The sequence below is a fragment of the Dasypus novemcinctus genome, chromosome 6 (genome assembly GCF_030445035.2).
Source record: "Dasypus novemcinctus isolate mDasNov1 chromosome 6, mDasNov1.1.hap2, whole genome shotgun sequence".
In the NCBI taxonomy this organism is placed as follows: domain Eukaryota; kingdom Metazoa; phylum Chordata; class Mammalia; order Cingulata; family Dasypodidae; genus Dasypus; species Dasypus novemcinctus.
This window is the reverse complement of record NC_080678.1, coordinates 87657280-87676181: the sequence shown is the minus strand read 5'-3', so window position 1 is coordinate 87676181 and position 18902 is coordinate 87657280. Positions and strand designations below refer to the sequence as shown.

Here is an 18902-nt window from a genome sequence, read left to right as displayed (position 1 = left end):
GTAAGGAGAGCTGCTGGGTGCGAAAAAAGTGCAGCCTGCCAGGAGTGGCGCCGCACACATAGAGAGCTGACACAACAAGATGACGCAACAAGAAGAGACACAGATCCCGGTGCCGCTGACAAGAATATAAGTGGACACAGAAGAACACACAGTGAATGGACGCAGAGAACAGACAACTGGGGGGGGGGGGGTTGGCTGAGAAGAGGAGAAAAATATAAAAAATAAATCTTAAAAAAAAAAAAGGTACCAGCAGAAGACATCTTTCACTTGTTCCTGATTTTAAGGGGAAAGTAGTCACTCTTTCACCATTAGGTATGATGTAAATTACAGGATTTTACTAGATGCACTTTATCAGGATGTGAAAGTTACCTTCAATTCCTAGTCTACTGAGAATTCTTTTTAATAAGTAATTTTTTTTCTCTATTTTTTTTTAATGTTACATTAAAAAATATAAGAGGTCCCAATATAACCCCACCCCCCTCACCGCATTCCTCCCACATCAACAACCTCTTTCATCATTGTGGCACACTCATTGCATTTGGTGAATACATTTTGGAGCACTGCTGCACCACATGGATAATGGTTTACATTGTAGTTTACACTCTCTTCCTGTCCACCCTGTGGGCCATGGCAGGACATACAATTGTCCAGCATCTGTCCCTGCAGTACCACCCAGGACAACTCCAAGTCCTAAAAATGTCCCCACATCATATCTCTTCCTCCCACTCCCTACCCTCAGCAGCTACCATGGCCACTTTCTCCACATCAATGCTACAATTTCTTCCATTACTAATCACAATAGTTCATGGTAGAATATCAGTAAATCCACTCTAATCTATTATCTATTCCTCCATCCTGTGGACCCTAATCTTATCATTAATGGATATTTAATTCTGTGAAATGATTTTTCTGCATCTGTTAAGATAATCATATAATTTTTCTTTATTAGTTGGTTCTATGGTAAATTACATTGATTTTCACATGTTAAGCTAACCTTGCATTTCTAGGGTGATTCTCACTTGGTCATAAGTATTGTTCTTATCATATACCTAATTCAGTAAGCTAAACTTTCCTTAATGGTTTGTGCTGTACTTTTATAGGGGATATTGGCCTGCAGTTTTCTTTCATATTATAGTACTGTTGACTTCATAAAATGAATTGGGGAGTACTGTCTTATTTTCTTAAAGGTATTCTGTAATACTGATATTATCTCAACCTTACATGCTTGAAAGACCAATTCAGTGAAGTCTTCTAAGCTAAGAGTTTTTTTGAGGAAAGGCTGCAATTATAAATTTAAATTCTTTAACAAAAATGGGGCTGTTCAGGTTATACATTTCTACTTATATGAGCTTTGGTAACTCATGGCTTTCAAGACATTTGCTCATCTCAATTGTCCAATTTAAGGTCTATAGCATCTGTAGTTTTCTCATCTCTTTTTTCCTGATAAGTCTGGTTAGAATTTTATCAATATTATTGATCTTTTCAAAGAACCAGACATTAGTTTCCATGATTTTCTGTATTGTTTTACACTTTTTATTTTATCAATTTCTGCTCTTTATTTCTTTCCTTTTGTTTATTTTGGGACTGCTCTTTTCTAGTTTCTCAAAATGAAAGCTTAAATTACTGATTTGAGAACTGCTTTCATAAGATAAGCACTTAGTGTTAAAACTTACCATTTAAGTACTGTTTTATACAAAAGCACACTCACATAGAGTACACTTTATGCCAAGTCCAATTTCAAGTGCTTCGTAAATATTAACTCCTTCAATCACACCACAGCACTATGAGGGATTTCTAGTTTTTTTACTGCTAGAGGGCCCATCCAATCCCTGTGACTGCATCTTGGCTAGAAGCATAAGTCCCATATTCTATTTTTGTCCAATGTTTTGTTAAAATAGAGACTACTGTTTTTCCATCTTATAGAAGATGAAATAGAAATGTTAATTGTCTATGATTACAAAGTCAGTAAGGAATGGAGTCAGGATTTAAGTCCTTCACCACTATACTACATCGAGTCCAAGGGAAATAACACTTGGTAGTGGAGAAGATATATAGGAAGAGGAAGAAGTTCTGAGTCTTAAACGTGTTGAGGCTGAGATATTTCTGAGATATCCCAATAGAAAGACCAAGTTGATAGCTAAATGTAGGATTAGATCTCAGAGGAAGTCTGGGTGAAAGATATAAATTTAGGAGTTGTCACTCTTACTAATGCAATGAGAGAAAATGAAATTATTCAGTCAAAGGAAGGGTAACGGTTTTTCAAAAAAAAAAAAAAAAAAAAGGTGGTACTGGGGGCGGGAAACTTATGTTCCTGCTTTGAGAAACTTCCATTTAATGGCCAGAGAAGGATGAACTAGCAGAAGAAGCCAGAGAAGACAGAGCCAGAGACATAGATAGAAAACAAGGAAAACACTTTACAGAAGTCAAAGGCAAGGAGTGCTTGAAAGAACAGAGCAGTCAATAGTATTAAGCACTACAAAAATGTCAAATAAGCCATTTGAGTAGAATGATGGGGTCAGAAGCTAGACTGGAATGAACTGAGGAGTGAATGGGAAATTATTTCAGAAATAGGGAGAGTGAGTTAACTACTTCTTTAGACAAGTTTAGCAAAGGACATGCCAAGGGGGAAATTGATGGAGAATAATAAACCATCAAGGGAGGATGATTTGATTACATATGATATGTAACATAGAGGATAACATAATAAAACATAACAGAGCATAATAAACAGTCAACCTCAACAGTACCCACTAATAGAAAGGATCTATAAAGAAGGGAAGTGGGGTGAGAATACTGAATGACATGATCTTTCCAAAAAGGTAGAAGGGAAAGGGGTCCAGAGAACATATATGGCCATAAGGATAGAGACAGTGGTGTGGCCTGGCTGTCAGAAGAACCATCAAGAGGCTGGGCAGGAAAGTTTCCCAGCTAATGTCAATAAGGATGTGGTGAGCTTTCTGGATGAAGCACTTAGTGAACGATTTGTCCTCTCCATGATGGAGCTGGAGCCACAAGAGCGTGAGGAGGAAATGGTAAAGACTATAAGGACTCATTCCTCTACTCAGGGATTCAAAAATATATATTTCATAAAGATATTAATCTGCCTTTATATCTTCTATTTTAATCTAGATATCCCATATCCTATACTTATACAATAAATCACAAGTATTAAGATTTTAGAAGCTAGATATTAAAACAAAATGATGGCATAAGGCGAGAAGTTACATTTTGGAATTCTCTACCTATCCTCCATTTTAAAGCAGAATGAGGTAAACGTACAGCTTAATACTTGCCTTTCATTCTTTAGTCTAGCTCAGTGATTCTCCAAGTTAATGTACCTAAGAATTAATGTCCAGGAGGATGTGTTTGTCTGTGTGTGTGTGTGTGTACACACACACAAAAAAAGACTTTATACTGTCTCTTGTGATTTAAGGAACTTTTAAGAGTAATTCTGACTATTGACTTCAGACTCTAACCCCAGTGTCCGAATTCCATTCTTCTAAACAAGCAGAAAAAATTGCATAACCCAAATCACCCCTGACAATACCTTAAATCATAAAGTACAATTAACATTTAGCACAATGGCATTAGGGACCATCTTTCTATTTAAACTAGAACTTCACCAAATATAAGATGCTCATCCTATGGAGACATGCAGAGACTGAGACTGAAAGAACAGGACATTCACATCTCCAAGGGCATGTGCTTGGTGAGATGGGTGGAACTGTTTGTACTAAACTACCATTTCTCTTTGTTTTTCTATGAGATATGTAGAGTTGGATAGTCAAAAGTTAAACCTGTGTATGCAATTATACCATAAGGATATACCATATATCATAAAATCAGGCTTCCAGGAAGAGATCAGAATCATAAAAATTAATTCATCTGACTCCTACTTTATTAAAGGAACAGTCTTAATGAGGGCTTTTCCCAAATAATGTCTTCTAAATTTGAGGCTCTTCCTTCTTCCCCTTCCTTTTAAGTACGTTTGCTTACAAAGAGGTTAGGGTCCTACTCACACAGAAACTCTGAAGAAAATAGATGAATCCTTGAAGGATCGATATGGTTACCATGTTTCTTTATTTTCCCATCAGTGAAGAAAAAAACTGTTTCAGCCAAGCAATAACTTTGGTGCCAGTGCCACTAGGGCATCTTTCTACTGGGTATGCTAATCCTATCTAGTAGGTCCTCCCTCCTAGGAGAATCTGACTGCCACCTACAAAGGGGAGTAGGGAAGAAACACACCCCCACTCCCAAAAGGAGGGCAAAAAGGCCTGGTTTGTGCATCTGGCATTAGGTTCTGTAAAAACTATTCATGCACTTACATAAGAAGATCTATTATAATCCAGCTACAAATGATGCTACGACAGGTATCCCTTCACAATTCCTAATTTGGAAGAGGTTGCCTTTAGTTAAATCTGGCAGCCACATTAGATCAGTGATATTCAGAACTTGTTTTCAAGGCTTCATTCTGACATTCAAGTTATTTATTAAACATCTTAGTACTTTATAAAAGTGTCCTCAGAGGTAAAGTAAGGACATGTTTCTGGCTTCTTTTTAAAAGCAACAACATCCTGAGGGGAGGGGAAGAAAGGAACAGAACAGATGGAACAGGGGGCATTCTGGGGAAGATGGAAGTTCTATATGATCTATATGATCTCACTATGATGGATACAGGCCCTAATGAACTGCATCAAAGTTTACGAAAGTGTATGGTCCAAAATGTAAACCATAATGTAAACCATTTACCATGGTTGGTAGCTATGTGTCAATATTTGTACACCACTTAAAACAAATGTACTATCCACATATACAATGTTATTAATAGGGGAAGGGGGAAAAGGAGGAGGATGTTGGGTATATGGGAGTCCCTTGTATTCTGTATGTCACTTTTCTATAACTCAAAACTTCTTTGAGGGCAAAATGAAAAAAAAAAGTAAGACATTGAGGGAATAAACAGAAGACAATGTCACTGTACATATAGGACAACAGATCTTACAGTGATGAAAGGGAAAATGTCAAAAAAATTTTTAAATTGTTTTCATTATTTTTATTATTCCAAATATTTATTTAAAATTTTTTTTCTATTTTATTTATTTTTAAAACTCATTATTCATTTTCTTATTAATCATATTTGCCTGTTGTATTGGCTTCTTTCTGAAGATATTTTGGATCATAGAAGGGTTACAGCTGTGGCAGGAGAGGATCATTGGTGCAGGGTGCCAGTGATGGTGGATACATGGGAGGAAGTTCATATAAGGCATATGAATGTGTTCAAATGTTCATGAGGCATTCTCATGGTGGGTGGAGATTCACACAGAACTAAGGAACATCAAATTCCCATACTGGGGAGCTCTGCCACATTCTCTAACAGATCACCAAGAATCTGTGAGTATAGGAGCAGTGACTAGTGAAGGAGGATGGTTCATTGATAGGCCCTTGATATTGATGACTGTGATTATAAAACATTAAGTTGAAATGGAAACTTAGCCTAGTGCAGTAGGGTGTCTAAGAGTTGTCTCCTGGGAGTCTCCTTGTTGCTCAAATGTCACCTCTCTCTAAGTCGAACACAGCATATAAATACATTACCTTCCCTCTAGTGTGGCACATGACTTCCAAGGATAAGCCTCCCTAGTACTGAGGGATTACTACCGATGACCAACTAGCAATGCAAATGGAAAAAGAACTTGACCAAATGGGAGAAAAAGTAAAGACAAATGAGTTTATATGGCTAAGAGACTTCAAAGTGAATGAGGAGGTCATTCCAGAGGTTACACGTATGTCTCAGCAGCAGGTTCTCTTTGAATGCCAAAGTAGATACTACCCCAAACAGTGGGGCTCCTGAGGGCTCTGCAGACATACAGACATTACAGTCAGGGAGGACAGCTCAAGAATCTGGGGCCTTGACAGTGGGGCCTACTTTGGAATTTATACTCCCTAGAGTGACAGAGATGGACTCAGTTGTGGTCTCCCTACATATGGCTCTTCTGTCCTTCTATTTGAACCTATAATTAATACTACAGTTGGTATGTGTATGTCCAAGAGACTTAAATCTTTGGGCTGTCCATGTGCCAGCTGGGCCCTGACTCTCATTGGAGTTGGAACACCTACTCTCCAGTTCATTCATCTCACCCAAGACACCTAACATGGAGGTGATGATGGACAACTACCATACCAAGGAACTGAGAGAGTCTACAACTGCAAGTAAGAGAATCCCATTCATCAGCCCTATGGGATCACAGTCCCCTCCCAATTAGAGGTGGAGTGGACATCACCATCCCAGAATCCTCAGGACTGGGCAATGAACTATGGACTAAAGTAGATTTACTGGTATTCTACTACAGATTTGTGATTCTAGCAATGGAAGAAATCATACTGATGTGGAGGCAGTGGCCACTGGAAGTTCTGAGGGCAGTAAGAAGGAAAAATAGGAGTAATACAGGGACATTTTTGGGACTTGGAAATTGTCCTGAATAACATTTCAATGACAAAAACAGGCCATTATAAATCTTGTCATAATCTACAAAATTGTTTGGAAGAGAGTGTAAATTACAATGTAAACTTTATTCCACGCTTAGCGGCAATAATGCTCTAAAATGTGTTCATCAATCACAATGAATACACCTCACTAATGAAGTATGCTGTCAATGCGGGAAAATATGGGAGGTATGGGGACCAGGACATATGGGAATCCCTTATATTTTTTACGTGTCATTTATATAATCTAAGTATCTTTTAAAAAATTAAAAATTAAAAATAAATAAAACAAGAAACTTTAACAGAGCCCAATATTGGTATGATATTCCCGTAACACTGTGTTTAGTTGGGATCCAAGATTCTAAAATTATTTTGTACTCAAAATAGCAAAAATCTCAAAATATTAGAATGCTGGCTCTAGGCTGCTCAACCATATCCAGATTATTATTAGTGACTAAAAAGCAATGCCAATTTTTTTCAATAATATTCAATTCAATAAAAATAGGTAACACTAATCTGTATATCTGTATCGCTTCCCAATATGTTCAAAGATATTTTTAAATTAAGAAAAACTCATTATTTGTAGATGCCTATAAAATTCTGATGTTCTTATGTGAGAAAGAATACCTAGCTTTAAAAGCAACTTTATACCATGTAATATCTTCACCTACCAAAAAAATTGTTTTTTCCTTGAGAAAGACTCAAAAATGCTGATATTTTCTAATATTAACTTTTTCCCCCAAATCTTTTATTAGGAAGATTCCCAGGCTCACAAGAGAAGACAATGTTGATGACATCCAACCACCTCCAGAGATACTTTCCAAAACCACAAATTAGGAAGAACAAACGAGAAGTGTCCCAGATGCATCTTACGGGGAATGATTTTATTCATATTAGTTAAGTCCACATATAAATACCACTCGTTTATCTTGCCAGCAATGTAATTGTAATAAGAATTTTTAAAAACGTACTAGGTAAGTGTTAGGAGAAAATGAGTCCATAACAAACAGCCTCTTGTAATTAAATATGCCTGTTCCCAGGGGGGAAAAAAATAACATAATGAGAGTAAATTAAACGATGTTTGAAAATCTGAAAGCTCAGCAAGACAGGGAGAAAAACATTTCTATTTGATTCCAATAACCAGATATGATAAATCTAAGTTGAAGATTTGCTAGATTAGTACAAGATTTAATTGTCCAGCTACAAACCTATAATCAATCACTCAGAAACTCCTTCCATTTTAATCTCAATCTCATTTTCAAGTTGTCCTTCAAAGGATAAGGTTTATAGCTTGGCCATAATACTTTTTTTTTTTTTTTTTTTTTCCGACCAACAAAGTAACAACAAAAGCCACAGACTAGAAATTCAGATTTTTTTTTTCTGGATGAACCTATAACAGATATTAAGTGTATATATCCTCTAATCCTATCCTCTCTATAACTCCCCAGAAAGACCTATGACTTTTTTAGTTGTCCCATAATTTACATATGGAAAAAGCTCATGAAATCTCTTAAATAAACATTACACAAATAGCCAACATTCCAGGTAGGAGGATGAAATGGCTTAGGTTTTTTGTTTGTTTTTATTTGGATTTTTTGATTCACAAATGTCAACAGTGCTAAATAAACTTGAGTATTTATTTGTTCCTAAAGGTATCCCCAACAATGTTAAACCATAATATAGTGAAGTGTGCTGATGGAAAAAGATCCTTGAATAATAATGCCAAGCAATTTAATCCGACAATTGGAAAAGCAGCAGCAGCCCTCTAAAACCACAGCATTCTGAAGTCACTAAGTTCAAGACCACCATTCAAAAGCCCTGGCAGTATTATAGCCCTGTGTAATAATCAATAATTGTAATAGCCTTGAGGTATGGAGAAATTAAATGATCAGTGTATGCCTTGGCCAATGTATTTTTATAAAGAAGTTAATCAAAGTTTGTTTTTTAAATGTTAATATATTGGAAAAATTACAAAAAAACCCACATCATTCATTGGCAATAAACATGCTGAAAAAGTCACAGTTACTCCTCAAACCCTTGCCACCTTTTGGGCTCCACTAGTTTCTGAACCCTCTGGAGAGCCACTGACAATCCCACAGTTCCAAATTCAGGGGCCTGCTCAGTCAGCCTCTGGGCTAACTGCTCCAATCTCAGAAGCACCTTTTCTCCGACTCTTCCTTCCACTTCCCAGTATTGAAATGTACACAATAACTAAGATTGCATAATTTCCTTCCGTGGCCAATTTATGGATTTAAATTATGATCTATCAATTTGTGTTTCCAATCCTGACCTCTTTCCTATATTTTCAATGGCCTCTTGGTCATCTCAGTAAGAATGTTCCATAGGTATTCAAACTCAAAACTCATCAAAATCAAACTTTTCTTCTCTCCCAAACTCACTTTCCTTCTACTCTCTATTTCTTTTATCAGCAATACCCTTGTCCATGTGGTTCAGGCTGGAAATCTCCAACTGGTTCACTCTTCTTCAGTGTCACCTTCCTCTTCAAGCTCACGTTCCCATCCTCCCACCTCTCACACAGTTACTCTCACTTATTCTTTGCCCATAAGGACCGCCAGGATTTGAGAACTCTTACTTTTTGCTGTCTCTTGCTTTTTTCTTTCCTTTCTCAGCTACTATTTCAGGATCCATTAGTTAGATCCTCACCATCTCCTCCTGATACACCTATCTGAAACACCACAATGTGACAATCGAGCCATCTCTTCCTTCTGAGCCTATCTATGCTTAGGCTGCTGAACAATACAAACACAAAGGTGCATGTTGGTGCTGCTTTTAAATTCAAGGTCTCCAATCTAACCCAGGAAGAAAATCCTAAATTTTCCTACTTCAGTTACCTTCTCCAATTTCTACAGCAACTATGTGAAATTTTCCCTATTTATTAATCCTTCAACCCCACCTTACTTGTAGATGATACCAACCCTCCCCTAGAGAAAAGACAAGTCAAGAAATACTTAAACCTCCTTTCACTAAATCAAACAATTTTCACATACTTATTTTTGCTTCATTCCTCACTATTATAATTTAACAATATTCTGAATTACATTCCTGGCCTTGCTCAACTGATTATCACTCTTTCTCATAGCACTTTTAAAAATGCACACCCTTAAAAGACCCAACTTTACTGTCACAACAATCTCTAGCCTCCCATGCAGCCCTCAACCCAGTGCCATCTGCCTTGTTTTCGTACTTCCATTCAACTCATCCACCAAGGTCATCAACAACCTCCTTGCTGTGAACCCAAAAGCACATTAGTCTTTCCTGTGCTGCTCAGCAGCACCTGATGCTGCTGACCACGCTTTCCTGTCTGAAACACTCTTTCCCTGGGTTCCTAAAACACTGCACACACTTTCCCACATGCTTTCATTCTTCTGAGTCTCCCTTACAGGCTCTGATTCTCCCACCATACCTTCAAATATAATTCTCAAGACTGTCTTGGCCCCTCCTCTTACCATACTGTTCCCGGGCAATTTCATCTGCCACCTTGGCTTCGATCATCATCTAAAACCAAAGGCTTTCACACATCTACCAATTGGTGAGCTTCTCCCTTGGCTCCAGATGCATATATTCAGCGGCCTACTGGGCATCTCCACTTAGTTTTCTCAAAGCTTCTTAAAACTCTGCACATTCAAAAGGGAATTTTTCATCATCTTCCTCGATCCCCACCAAATGTGCTTCTCTTAAATTTCTCCAGCTCAGCGTTTATGGTCACCATCCATTACACAGGTGTTTAAGCAAGAAACATGGACTATCCTTGACTCTTCATCTCTCCCACATCCAACCTACCATGAAATTCTAGAGTCGACTTTAATCATCACAAAACTTTTCTCTTCTTACTCACCTTATCACAGACCAACATTGTCCAGTGCCTAGATTACTCCATTCTCCTTAAGAAGCCCTCTGTCTTTAATGCCCTGTCCTCTATTCTTTATTCTGCAGCCAGAGTGATTTTCTGAAGTTGGTTCTTTCTGGAAAATCTGCCCAACTTGAAACACACTATCTCCATAACTATCAGAAAGTGAATGGCCTCAGAAATAGTTATGTTTATGATGATTAGACCATGCGTCGGCAACTGACTTAATAAGCTAGTCAGATTTTCTCCAGAGGATTTGGAATTGGGAGAAAAACTCAGATGCTGTGCATCAGCTTTACAGTTAGAAAAGCAAAGAAATGAGTATCATAAAAAACAAAAAACAAAAAAACAGTAAAGCAGAAACATGAGAGAAAAGCAGAGACAAGAGACCACATGGTGAGAAGAGAGAGAGAGAAGGAAGAAGGAAGGGAAAAGAGCCTGATCCACACCCATACCAACTGACATCCCAGTTCTGGTTCTGGACCTTTGGGACGTCCAGCTGTACTTCCTACTCTGATCTTCTCTGGATCACTCTCCTTGCCTTTTGCTTAAGAATTTTACTTATAAAAACAACATCAATGAAAATAATCCTTCTAACATACAAATCTGATTCTGAATTTCTCTTGCTTAAAATTGTACCATGGTTCTCTCTCATGCTCATAAAATAAAGCCAAAACCTTCCACAGAGGGTTACGGGGCTCTGGACGATTTGGTCCCACCTTCCCTTCTTACCAGACCCACTTGCTCCAATTCCTGAATCCATCCATGCTCAACTTCCTTCAGTTCCATAGTGTACCTAATTCCTCTCAATTCCAGGCCAACACAGTTTCTTTTTGCCTGCAACACACTTTTTTAGCTCACTTCTCCACTTACTTCTCCCAGTCAAGATCTATTTGTCCCTTCGGCTTCAAGCTTAGCCATCTGTGCACTCCCTCCCGAAGCGCACTGCCTTTCTGCCATACCCTATAAATGGCTGAGTTCTCTCAGACAAAAAGCTGTCTGAGGGCAAAGAGCAAGGGTTGTGCTCGCCACTGTGTTCCAAGAATTCCAGAGCAGATACTCAAATACTTATAAAGTAATTACCTAATCAACTGCTAAATCATGTTGATCTTACCCTATCTTGATAAATTCTCTCTTTTCTATTTCCATCCCTAGCTCAAACTCATTTCTTCTCAAAACTATTTTGCTGATTTTTAAAACTCATCTCCCTAATTTTATCCCCAGTCAATTCTCCAATTTTTATCTCTTGGTAAGGTAAGTATGCAAGAAATGCTACTTCTCTTCTCAAAAACTGCCTCTGGAACCAAGTCCATCCAACTGGACTTTTTACTTCTTGAATATATCAAACTTTTAGATGCCTTTATTGCCTTTATGTGAAATGCCCTTCTCTACCATGTCCAAGTGTTCAAATAAAACTCATCCCTTAAGGCACCTTTTGATCTGAAATTTATCTGTATTTTCATGAAACAATATTTTCCATGCTGACTAAAAGTTACTTACATATCCAATTCTATTTATACAATAGCATCCATGTCAAGTTTCTTGGTTATGCAAAAATAAAACATGTAAAGCAACGCAACATAAATGAAGTGACTAAGCTGTTAATGTTCTCAAACTATTGAACCTCAAACATTCTTCATGATAATAATCATGGTTATCTATAGTTAATAAATTATATTAATTATAATATATCCATCCATTACCAGGGATGATGCTTTGTCCTGGGTAATGACATCCCTTTAAACAATTAACTTGAGGTTTATTTTCAATGAACTGAAATGCCTTAATTGTGAAGATACACAGAATAATCAAGATACCTCAAATCAACATTAAATTTTCCTTCGTGGGCTTGGTACCTCAGAAGGTTCTTGGTCCAACACCTTCTAATCATTCAGTTGAATTCTCCAGTCCTGAAAACAAGAATGAAATAATTACATTTGGTGTTTATGTATTAGGGAGGAATCAAGAAAGTAAGAGTTGTTTTTTTCAAGCCAGCAACTAAACTTCAATTTATTTACAGGATATTGGGAATTAAAATATATATAGAAAAATATTCATTTGTTTGAAACCTGCTTCACTGCCAACTAACAAAAAGTTACAGTGAATTAAGTATTTAAATTTATCTAAGGTTCTTTTATTACATAAGGATTTTCATAGTCACTTCAAATTATAGAAACAGACTAGATAAGTTGTATACTAAAAGAATTCTCATTTTCTTTGATTTCTTGACTTTACTTGCCAAGGAAATTCTGCAAGCTATGAAGTAGAATATTTGTGATTTCTCATTATTGAATCAGGAAGTGACTCAATAGGGCATGCAACTAAGATTTAGATGAAGTTGATTCATCAAGACATAACAGTTATCAATTATCATACCATGATTACAACTCACTGAATATGCTCATACTCTGATAACTCAAAATTTCCTTCCTTATATCTAAAAAATCAGGTACATAGCTTAAAATCTTCCTTAACTAATATACTATACTTTAAAACTGATGGGTACTATATATAGTTTATATAAACTATACAAACTATGCCTAAAGAATAAGATTATTAAGTATGAATGGTTTATCTGGGAGAATCCATTTTTATGACAAACTGTGCTATCTTTTTAGGATATCTTTCAAAGAGGTATGGCTGTTTAGTTTGGCAAGAGCACTTCTTATGATGGATGCCCAGAGAACATGTAGTCTTTAAGGTAGATGTGATATGGAGTCAAACTTTGCCTCTTCACATACTACTGTTTGACCCTGGACAACTTATTTAACCCATCTGATCCCTCAGTTTCTTCATCTGTGAAATACAGATATTTCCACTTGTCTTCCAAGTTAATGGGAGAATCAAATTAGATAATATATTTTAAGTGAGAAACTGACATAAGATAAACATTCAATCTATCTTAATTTCCCTTTCCTTTCTATTTAACTAACTCAAAACAACCAATCGCACGCATACAGTATTTCTAAAGAAAACATTTTTTACAAATCCTTATTTTCATACAATCTCAATAGAAGTAATGTCAAAAATAAATAAAATCCTCATGTTGTATACATGATTGGGTACAAACATAATCTCCATCCATTACTTCATTCCATTCTTTACTTGGCCTCAGAAACTTAAGGGAAAAAATTAAGGTAATGGGCTTGGAAGCAAAAAATAAAATCTTCTAAGCCTTATAATACACTCTTTGCTTTATAAATAAATATATATAAAGAACACTTCAGCTGCTTTTCAGAAGTTCAGAAATAATCAGAAAATGTGGAAATCTGTTACTGTATATATGTAAAGCACTATAAATTGGTCTAGACAATGGCTAATCTAGACAATTTAATAAAAGCAAGCAGTACTCAGAAAAAAGAAATTACAGAAAGCAAGCAAATAAATGGATCTCAGTTACCAAAGTGGTACACTTGAGCCATCTAGTGGAAAAGAGAAAAAAATGAGTAAGTTTAACTCTGGAAGAAAAATGTTGTATTGCCCCAATTATCTCCTATAAAAGCAATAATAAAGCGTATGATCTTAATAATAAATCACAATCCATAAAAGAGAGCAAAGTACTAAGAAATAGAGTTGGGAAAAGATGAAAGACAAAATGGTGTCAAATTTGTTTGGATGGAACAGATTTTATGGAAAACTAAATATAAATACTAAAAGATAACACTCCTCCTTATCATGTTTTCATATAACCATCAGAACACATGTAAGTTTGCAGAGACATTACAGAAAATAAGTGCTCAAATCAGCAGCATTGTTTCTGAAAGTCAGAATATGAAACTTCAAGTTTTCAGAAGCCACAAATTAACTGAGCAGTGTGATACTGGGCAATGCACTTAAATTTTGCAGGCATATTTTTCTCATCTATAAAACTATGGTTCTGAAGTAACTTAGCGCTAATTTTAAAGCTAAAACATAATACTTGTAGCTCCCTGCCCCTCCATTAGAGAAATTAATACAAAAATGTGGCAGGTCCCCCATCCATGCACAAATGCACAATGTGAAGAGGAAATAAAAACAACTCCCCAATACACGAGCTAGTACGAATGAGACACTTACTCAGGTTCATTTGAACAACAGACAGCAACAAGGGCAGTTAAAGATACAAATGCAATGCTGCAGACATCTTTGAGGAAAGAAACTAGACTGAGAGAAGTATCAGTGTGCATCACTCTTTCTGAGGTTCACTACGTAGGGAGGGGTGTAGAGATGGAGGGGATGGGGTGGTGGGTGAAGGGAATGTATGGTATGGGGAAAGGGACAGAGGCAAGAGCAGCAACTACCAAGAATAAATGTCCATTTGCTTGGGCATATAGGCCTCATAACTGATCCACTGTGGGAAATAAGGTGAGAAAAGTAGAATGAATTTATTTTTGCAGAGAATGGGGACTATCTGAGGATGTGAAGCAAGGCAAGAGATCTAGCTAGGTCAACAGAAATGAGAGAAGGAACTTCAGAAGTATGGGAAAGAAAATCTACAGGGCTTACTAACCAAATGGATATACAGGCAGTGAGGAAGAGGCCAGAACTGAAGAAATTCCATCCTGTGTACCATGAAGGGTAGTGAGGTTATTCACTCAAATAGAAAGCATAACTACCATGTTATATAAATTCTCATGTTACATACAAGTTGACTTAAAAGAAAGATGCAAACTAAGGAAAGCCCGAAGTGAAGACCCGTATTTAATGAAAGAGAAGGGGAAAGGGAAAGGGAAAGGGGGCCACCAGAAACAACAGCTCCAGTGATGATCAGGGTAAAAAGGAAACTGTGGAAAACTGTAATATTACAGAAGAGACCAATTTTAGTAGCTTGGAGCAGTAAAATCCACATTGACTTGAAAAGTGAAACGGACATAAGAGGGAAAGTGATAATAGCTATAATACCTTTGCTTTTTGGAGGAATAAGTAATAAGGAAGCATTTAAGTCTAAGAAAGATAGGCTCAAAGAATCCACATTCAGAGGATGGGCAAGAAGGTAGCAGAGTACGGAGTTCCTAGAGTCAGCTCATGCTACAAGGCAGTTAGTAGCTCTCTAAAGCACCTGTTTGGGGGGCCCAGGAGACCAGAAGAACATCCTGCAACATGCTTGGAAGAACAGGAGGAGAATGCCTATCAGCAGTGAAGATTCATAAGTAGTGGACTCCACACTGTAGAAGCTGGGCCCATCCCCTACTGGCAGTGCAAGATGCTCAGGAGCCCTTCCCTGGCTGCAGTTGGAAGCTCCATATCCCAAAAATGGGGCACGAAAAGACAGTCAGGTACTGACTTCAGCTACTGATTAATAAATTTGGCTGGATAAAGCCCAGTCTTAATAAGGGCTAAAGTTTGAACCTGTCCAAGTTGGAAAGAGGCTGGTAGCTGCCATTTTAACTCTACCCCCAGCATGAGGGGAAGTGGGGCTGACTGAAAAATCACAGTGACAGTAGGGACCAGCCACTTTCCACTCAGGTCAGACTGCTGCCCTAGTGTGGGCTCCAGCCCCACCTCCAGCAGGGACAAAGCTGAGATGACCTGCACCTGCCACTCCACATAACTGCAGTCACTTCTGGCCTGCACACACTACACTGTTGAGTACCTGTGGCTCCACCCCCACCCCGACCCTCCCCCCACCAATAGGAGAGAAGAGGGGCAAGTACCTCCTCAGCCTCTCTGGGCAACAGTAGGCGCTTTCAACCTGCACGGTCAGAACTGTTGGACACCTGTGGCTCCACTCCTACTCCTAACAGAACAGGAGGAGGCGGTGTTTCCTCAGTCTCTCTGGGCAACTGCAGCCACTTTCAGGCTGCATGGACTAGACTGGTAGACACATCTCTGACTCCCTCCCCTCCCCTGATGGGGCAGGAGGAGGGACAGTGCACCCTCAGCCTCTCCAGGCAACTGCAGTTACTTTTCAGATTTTATGAACTACAGTGTCAGGCAAATCTGTGGCTACATTCCTATCTCCAAGAGGCAAGAGGGGGTGCAGTGTTTCCTCAGCCTCTTGGGGCAATGAAAGCTGCTTTCAGCCTGCAGGAACTAGATTGCTGGGCACATCTTTGGTGCCATCGCCACCCCTGACACAGGAGGAGACAGTGCTCCCTCACCTTCTGGGCAACTGCAGCTGCTTTCAGCAGCCTGCATGGACTAGATTGTTGGGCACATCAGAAGCTCCATCCTCACCCCTGGCAGGGGAGGAGGGGGGTTGGTGTTTCATCAGTCTACGGAGGCAAACAACTGTGGTCAGTTTTGACATGCACATTTTAGTTTGCTGCCCACACCTGCAGCTCCATCTCCGCCCCAGGCAAAGGAGGAAAAACATGTAGTTTCATCAGTCTATTCCAGAAAGCTACTGTTGTTCTTGGTCTGCACGGCCTGGATTACTGCACACGGCTGTGGCTCAGGCCCTTTCCCTGGGAGGAGAGAAGGCCGGGAAAGTTTCATTGGTTCCTGGGGTGACACAGGCAGTTTCAGCCTCTACTGCTTACAGTACCAACAGCATCCTCAGTTCCTACTCCACAATCAGCAAGGGAGAAATGTCAAGAAACAGATGAAAAAGAGCTGGAAAAAAATCAGACTGGCTAAACACAAGCCACTATAAAGCTTCAAATTAAGTTGAACATGTTTCAAAGAGGGGCTATAACACAAAGCAAAACAAAGAGAAAGCCCAGGACTAAAGAAACTCTGCCCAGGAGAAATACATCTAGTAAATCAGATGGCGAGATACCAACAAAAAATTACAGTCCATACTAAGAAAAAGAAGATATGACCCAGTCAAAGGAACAAACTAAGTCTTCAGATGACATAAAGGAGTTGAAACAAATCATAGATGTTCAAACAAATCTCCTTAATAAATTCAGTGAGATGGTTAAAGAGATTAAGGATATTAAGACGACACTGGGTGAGCACAAAGAAGAACTGAAAGCATACATGGAAAAAAGCAGATCTTATGGGAATGAAAGGCACAATGAATGAAATTAAAAGTATACTGGATCATATGTTGGTGAAAGGATGTTGCATGGGAATTCTACACATGTGCACGATTTTGTAAGTTCACAACTTCTGTAATAAAAATACATTAAAAAATAAAAGTAGTAGGGTGGTATAGCAGTTTGAAATAGTTATGAATTCCAAAAATAGATATTGGATTATGTTTGTAAACTGGTCTGTACCTGGGCATGATTAAATTATGATTAGGCTTTGATTGGGTCATGGTAGTGGGGTGCTGAGTCCCCACCCTACCCTTTAGTGTTGATCTGTTTATCACAGATAAAAGACATGGCAAAGGACAGAGTTAGGAATTTTGATGTTAGAGTTTTGATTTGCAGTTTGAGGCTGGAGTCTTGAGCTGGAGCCCCCAGGAAATAAGCACACAGAGGAAAGAGAAGCAAGCCCCAGGAAGAGAGGACCTGAGCCAGGAAAAGAACACAGAGGAATACAGACAGCTCCTTAGACATGGCAGAAACCTAGGAGAGAGACAGAGCTATTGGCCTGATAGTCTCCAGCTGACCTTGAGGAGAGTGGCAAAGCCTAGAGAGCCTCATAGTCTACAGCTGACCTTTGGAGAGAACAGAGGAGCTGAGCCCACAGGGAAGCAAGACTCAGGAAGAGAAGAATCCTGAGCCTAGAAAGAAGCAAGCCTGGGAAGAAAGGAACCCAGGAAGCCTGAATGCTGGCAGCCATTGGCAGCCACCTTCTTCCAACACATGGAAATAGACTCTGGTGAGGGAAGTAACTTCTGCTTTATGGCCTGCTATCTGTAAGCTCCTACCCCAAATAAATATCCTTTATAAAATCCAACAGACTTCTGGTATTTTGCATCAGCACCCCTTTGACTGGCTAATATAGGTGGGTTGGGGGGAAAATACATAAAATATAAGGTATGTACTATAGTTAGAAGTAATATTTTGATGATAGCCTTTCATAATTTGTAACAAATGTAGTGCAACAATGCAAGGTGTTGGTGGTGAGGTGATGTATGGGGGACCCTGTATGATGTTATGCTTGTTTTGTAAGTTCATGACTTTTACTATACACCTATTGATTATGTATGTTCATATATGATGATACAATTCAATAAAAGTTTTTTATTTCAAAAGAACACTGGAGGCATAGAACAGCAAATTGAAGAGATAGAAAAAAGGATCAGTGCACTTGAAGACAGGGCCTCCAAAAGTGAACATACAAAAGAACAGATAAAAAAGAATGGAAATAATTTAACAGAGGCTCAGGGAAGTGTGAGCAAGAGAGATGTAAACATATGTATCATGGGGTGTCACATAAGGGGGAAAAAAAAGGAAAAGGGCAAAAGGAATCTTTGAAGAAGTAATGGTAGAAAATTTCCCAACCCTATTGAAGGACATAAATATCCATGTCCAAGAAGCACAACATACTCCCATCAGAATAAATCCAAATATATACAATCCAAGACACATACTAATCAGAATGTCAAATGCCAATGGTAAAGAGAATCCTGAGAGCAGGAAGAGAAAAGCGATTCATCACATACAAGGGATGCCCAATATGATCAAGTGCTGATTTCTCAGGCAAGAGAAAAACTGCCAGCCAAGAATCTTATATCTAG

The 18902-nt window shown here is 38.4% G+C and overlaps 1 protein-coding gene across 8 annotated transcripts in view; it reads right to left on the bottom strand.

Annotated features, from left to right (window-relative positions):
• MAPK8 (mitogen-activated protein kinase 8) overlaps positions 1–18902 on the bottom strand; it is a 102604-nt gene that overhangs the window by 48594 nt on the left and 35108 nt on the right. For 4 of the 8 annotated variants that reach the window (XM_058299123.2, XM_058299120.1, XM_058299126.1 and 1 more), the window contains exon 2: positions 12163–12255. The gene's annotated coding sequence lies outside the window, so the exon portion shown is untranslated. The remainder of the gene's footprint in view (positions 1–12162; positions 12256–18902) is intronic. The other 4 variants (XM_058299125.2, XM_058299118.2, XM_058299119.2 and 1 more) reach the window with 1 other exon arrangement.